The sequence below is a fragment of the Fistularia commersonii genome, chromosome 35, assembly GCF_037954325.1.
Source record: "Fistularia commersonii isolate RoL2024-O1a breed Wild chromosome 35, RoL_Fcom_v1.0, whole genome shotgun sequence".
Taxonomy (NCBI): domain Eukaryota; kingdom Metazoa; phylum Chordata; class Actinopteri; order Syngnathiformes; family Fistulariidae; genus Fistularia; species Fistularia commersonii.
In genome coordinates this window covers 876,174-882,500 of record NC_141318.1, presented here as the reverse complement: position 1 = coordinate 882,500, position 6,327 = coordinate 876,174, and positions in this window count along the sequence as shown.

Below are 6,327 nucleotides of genomic sequence, written 5' to 3'. Positions count from 1 at the left end.
GAAAAAGAAGAGGGAGGGAGAGAGAGAAGGAATGAGGGAGTGGAGGAAACCCTCCCTCTCTCCACTCTGCTCCAGAGGAAGTGTGTAATCGCATGGCAAAGTCTGGCTTTGCATTCAAATTAGCTGCTTAAGAGCACAGCTCACTGCAGTGTGTGTGTGTGTGTGTGTGTGTGTGTGTGTGTGTGTGTGTGCATGGGGGAATCCTCACACACCGATGTTTTGGCGCTCGCAGCGCCATGCCAGCGTTCCCGTCCATCCGCGCGGGGTTTCGAAATCGCGCTAATTGCTAACTAGTTGACCTTGCTAGCTGGTGAGAACAAAGATGGCCGCCTGTCACGTGGACATTCTTGACAAATACCGGCGTAACTTGTAGTGACGGATTGAAGCACATATTTTATAGCCTGTTTATATATTGTGTAGTTATTTTATTGCCTATCTGTATATTTTATATATATTGTCTATTTTATACAGTTTTATAATTGTATTGTCCAGGACTACAGATGGAAATTAGCTATGAGCTATAATCTGGTGCCTCTGTGCTAAATGTACTTGTACACCGTCCTTATAAACTTCTAAACAAACAAACAATAAATGCTAATTGCTAAAGGTTAGCACAGCTAGCTAAACAGGTGAACTGGGATTGCCATGACGAGTGTACGAGCCATGTTGCGTCGCGGCGTTAGCGAACGGTTCCTCGTCGGTCATGACGAAGAACCTCGGAAGGTTCCACTCGCACGGAGAGACGGCAGCACCCCTCCATCGTTGGTACGTTCCACCTACGCTAACATGCAGAGACACCTAGCATCTGCGTTAACGTGGAGACCAACGGAAAGGGAAGCCACTGGAGGCCCTTTGAACAGCTTTGGGATGGAAGTGGAGTTTGGAGATGAAGATGAAGGTCCTACATCACCTCAGGTGAGCATCTACATGTGCACAGGTAACAAGGAAGTAAAAGTTGGTGAAGAGTGAGTGTGTTGGAGGCCTTCCTGAAGCTCCTCCTCCTTCCTCCACCTCCTCGACCTTCTTTCTCCTCATGTCTGCTAGCTTCACCCTCAGACTGCTCCTCACATCAGCTCCAAGTATTCAACAATCAATTGCTCCTCATCCTCGCGCTCATATTTCGTTTTTCCGGCTCCCGAGGCTCATTAAGCCATGACTCACTCACACACACACACACACACACACACACACATACAGCACGAGCATTGATCTCATTGTCTTGATTGTGTTGCCTGTTAGCTTGTTTTGAAGTGTGTGTGTGTGTGTGTGTGTGTGTGTGTGGTCGATCCGCTTCATCTCATGTTGGACATCCTTGGACCAACGTCAGGGATAACAAGGCTCTAGAGGGGAGAAAGTGGCGCACACACACACACACACACACACACACACGCACATGCTAACGCTAATCCACATTCAGGCTAAAGCCGTTCACTTTGGTAACTTTTGGATCTATTTTGTCTCCGAGGTTTCGGCGGGAAACACGAGTCACGGCGCAGCTAACCAGCACGATTAGCTGGGTAAATATATTCTAATCAAAATATTATTTTTTTTTTGTGAACGTTCTCAAGATGTGCTAGCATACGCTGCCCGATGCTAACATGCTATTTGGTTCAAAAATGATCTAAAAGTGGCATGAATGAGTACAAATGAATGTTGGAGTGTTTTGTATCATGTTAAGAGCTTGAATGTAGAATTTTAATGGTAAATATTTGATGAAAGCTGTCACTATTTTTATATTATTACATATTTGGCCTGAAAAGAATACTACAGATGCAGTAATTAATTTGAGAATGCTAGAGGGTCAGAAGGAACTGCATTGGATTTCGTAGACCAAGAAAAGGAACTCTGGTACTGTATGAGGAAGTTTAGAGTGGCAGAGAAATATGTTGACTGGCGCAGGACATGTATGCTCGCTGTGAGACAGTGGTGAGGTGTGCTGTAAATGTAACCAAGGTGGACGTGGGACTCCACCAGGGATCACCTTTGACCCCCTTCATGTTTGCCGTGGTGGTGGACAGGCTGGACAGGCTTGGACCATGATGTTTGCAGATGACTTTGTGATCTGTTGTGAGAGCAGAGAACAGGTTGAGGGAAATCTAGAGAGGTGGAGGTATGCTCTGGAAAGGAGAGGAATGAAAGTTAGTGGCAAGAAGAAAGAGTATAAGAATGAAAGGAATGGTGAGGATTGTTGGAGGATTTCAGGTACTTGGGATCAACAGTCCAGAGCAGCAGAGAGTTTGTAAGAAAAGGTGAAGAAACGGGTTCAAGCAGGTTGGAATGGTTGGAGAAAAGTGTCAGGGGTACGAAGAGATAGAAGAATGTCAGCCAGAATGAAAGAAAAGGTGGAGGAGACACTGGTGAGATGATCTACAAACAGTAGCAACGACCAAAAGACAAGAGGCAGAACTAGAGGTGGCAGAGATGAAGATGCTGAGGTTCTCTTTGGGAGCGACCAGGATGGAGAGGATCAGGAATGAGTCCATCAGAGGGACGACACATGCTAGATGTTTGGAGAGAAGGTCAGAGATGGTTGGGTCATGGGCAGAGGAGGGAGAGTGAAGATATTGGTAGATGGATGCTGGAATTGGAGGTCTGGATCAGGGCTCAGGAACCTTGTTGACTGGGAGAGCCATAAAAGCCAAATATTTCTAAATATATTTCCTTAAGAGCCATATAGCCATATATTATACATCAAAAATAGCGTTTCATAAATTAACTATGTCTTACTTTTAATGCGACCTCTGGTGCTGCATGGATTCGTTCGAAGTGCCGCTTTATATTTGACCATTTCTTCTTCTTCTTTGGGCTTTTCCCTTCAGGTGTCGCCACAGCGAGTCCACTTTCTCCATCTAACCCTATTCTCTGGATCCTCCTCTCTCACACCAACTACCTTCATATCTTCTCTCACTACGTCCATAAATCTTCTCTTTGGTCTTCCTCCAGACCTCCAATTCCAGCATCCGTCTACCAATATATTCTCCATCCCTCCTCTGTCCATGACCCAACCATCTCCGTCTGGCTTCTCTGACCTTCTCTCCAAAACATCTAACATGTGCTGTTCCTCTGATGGACTCCTTCCTGATCCTCTCCATCCTGGTCACTCCCAAAGAGAACCTCAACATCTTCATCTCTGCAACCTCTAGTTCTGCCTGCTGTCTTTCGGTCATTGGAACAATTTCTAGTCCAAACATCATCTCTGGTCTCACCACTGTCTTGTACACCTTTCCTTTTATTCTGGCCGATGTTCTTCTATCTCTTGGTACCTCTGACACTTTTCTCCATCCATTCCAACCTGCTTGGACCGTCTCTTCACCTCTTCTCCACACTCTCCTACGCTCTGGACTGTTGACCCCAAGTACCTGAAATCCTCCAGCTTCTTGATCTCCACTCCCTGTAGCCTCACCGTTCCACCCGAGTTCCTCTCATTCACACACATATATTCTGTCTTGCTTGGTTCCTCTCCTTTCCAGAGCATACCTCCACCTCTCTAGATTTTCCTCTACCTGTTTTCTGCTCTCACTACAGATCACAATGTCATCCGCAAACATCATGTTCCATGGGGATTCCTGTCTAACCTCATCTGTCAGCCTGTATATTTAACCGTTTCATTAATGCAATTTTATCACTGCATATTGAACATACCACAGATCCAAATGTCCACGCAGCCTCCATGCACGGTAATCATCCTCTTTTTTGCTTTTCACCATCTTTTCCGTTACAAGGGTTGAAGGGGATAAACTAGTTAGTTATCTGATAAAATTGATTCCTTCACCTTTACGATGACCCGGACGTGCTCCCAAGCCATTGGTTCCCGACCCGGCCGACAGGTGACCTGTGAAATTTATCTTCAAAACGGATTTCTTTTTACTTTAAAATGACAAAGTGTTATGAAGAAATATCACAAGTATTTTAAATCAGTTCAAAACTGAGTTTCTTTTTCAACTCAAAATTGTTTGGGAGCCATACGCCGTCACCAGAGGAGCCATAGGTTCCCGACCGCTGGTCTAGAGGAAGACCAAAGAGAAGGTCTATGGAGGTGGTGAGAGAGGATATGAAGGTAGTTGATATGAGAGAGGAGGATACAAAGAATAGGGTGAGAAGGAGAAGGTGGATTAACTGTGAAGACCACTGGAGGGAAAAGCCCAAAGGCAAAGAAAACTGTGTCACAGAGGCGCAGGACATGTATGGCCGCGACAAAATGACAACTGAGACAGTTTGGGAATGAACACTCCTCTGTTCATGTCTAAGAGAAGATGGATTCACCATGGAGACCCCTGGAGGGAAAAGCCCAAAAGAAAAGAAAACTGTGCTACAGAGGTGCAGGACATGTATGACCAAGACAAAATGATGACAGAGACAGTTGGGACATGAACACTCCTCTGTTCATGTCCAAGAGAAGGTGGATTCACTGTGGAGACCCCTGGAAGGAAAAGCCAAAGGAAAAAGAAAGCTGTGCCACAGAGGTGCAGGACATGTATGACCGAGACAAAATGATGACAGAGACAGTTTGGACACGAACACTCCTCTGTACATGGCCAAGACAAGATTGATTCAGCATGGAGACCCCTGGAGGGAAAAGCCCAAAGAAGACGAAGAAGTAAGTGACCCGGTAAACTTTGACTCCTTTCCTGCTTAGTGTTCACCATCTTTGGCTCGCTACACGTCAGCATAGGAACACACCTTCCCATGAAACGCTGATTGATGACAAATCAATCATCCGTCCACAAATGTCCTGCTCGTCCCAGCGAGGCCACATATGAGGACACAAAACCATTCACCCTCTCATTCACACGACAACTACAACCATTCATTCACTCATTCACATCATTTAGAGACATACAACATTCGCTCCTTTTCTTTCATTAGATGTTTGTCCTCTGGGGTCCATCCTTGCTCCCCTCCATTCCCCTGCGCCGCCGCCTGATAAATCACCGATTGATCGGATCGTCATCGTCCGATGATCCCCCCACCCCCACCGCCCCCTCGTTGCGGATGAAGATCTTTAAATATTCGAGGAGGAGGAGGAGGAGAACTGCTGACTTTGGCCAAACTAAACAGCCCAAATAGTCACAGCGCATAAATTAGCGTTTGAAAGAAAAAGGGAAAAAAAAAGAGCCCGTATCCACGGCAACGGCTGCAGCATCAGCAAGGTATAAATTAGCTGCCTGATCGCAGGCTGCTGCGTTCGTGTGCAGGATTGATGGCGCGGAAAAATGAAGTATGATGGGACGGCAACTCAATGACCCGGGACGAAGAGGGATGGATGGATGGATGGATGGATGGATGGCTGGATGGATGGATGGATGGATGGATGGATGGATGGAGGGATGGACCTATAATAGTAGCCAGAACAGGTAACAGGTATACTCGTGCTAGCTTTGCACAGATGGAGAGCATGCTAGTATCGAACAGTAGTAGTACTGGTAGTACTGGTAGTACTGCGTAGTACTCCAATGCATAAATGCACCAGATTGGGGGGGGGTAGTACTATTGAGTACTATCAAGTACTATTGGGTACTATCCGAAGGGCAAAGGGAACTTCAAGCATACCGAAGGAGTGTCTGTGGCTAATTCTTTGGGATGCTAACATGGATTACTGCTAGCATCAAATATTTGTCTATTCATTCATTCTTATTCAATGCTAATGTTACCGAAGTGGAAAGCCAGTTCTTTGAGTCGCTCCTTTTCTGATTCACAATGTCAATCAACATTAACATTTTTTTTTTTTTTCGTCGTGACCTTTTCCGGTCTGAGGTTATTTATTGATCCGTCGCTTTCCAACAATTATCTTTCATCCCAATCTTAATCCCGGCTCATTAACCTTTAGCTTCCATCTGAGCGTCCGACACTTAAAGTCCGACACGAAACATGGCCGAACTCCCAGAAGATCGTCTGAAAGACACACACACACACACACACTCAGGAGTGTGTCCATGCATGAATATCAGGAGGCGGTGTGTGTCACCGGTTGCCGCCTCTCTGACATTTAAAGTCGTCGTGTCTCGGTTCTGTTTCCCGCCTCGGCCCTTTAGGACGTTCTGCTGGCGTGCACGTCGGAAGGTTCTTCGGGGACGGCGGGTTCTAAGATCATATTTCACACAAAATATATTCATTCATTCATTCATTCATTCATTCATTCATTCATTCATCATGTCAGCTGCCGATCCTGCTCACACACAGCCTGGGTTTAAATGAGATGAATCACCTGTCAATCACCGGGTTACCTGTCAATCACAGTGTCAGCTGTCAATCACATTATTACCTTTCAATCACATGGTCACATGTTAATCACATGATCACCTTTCAATCACATGGTCACATGTCAAT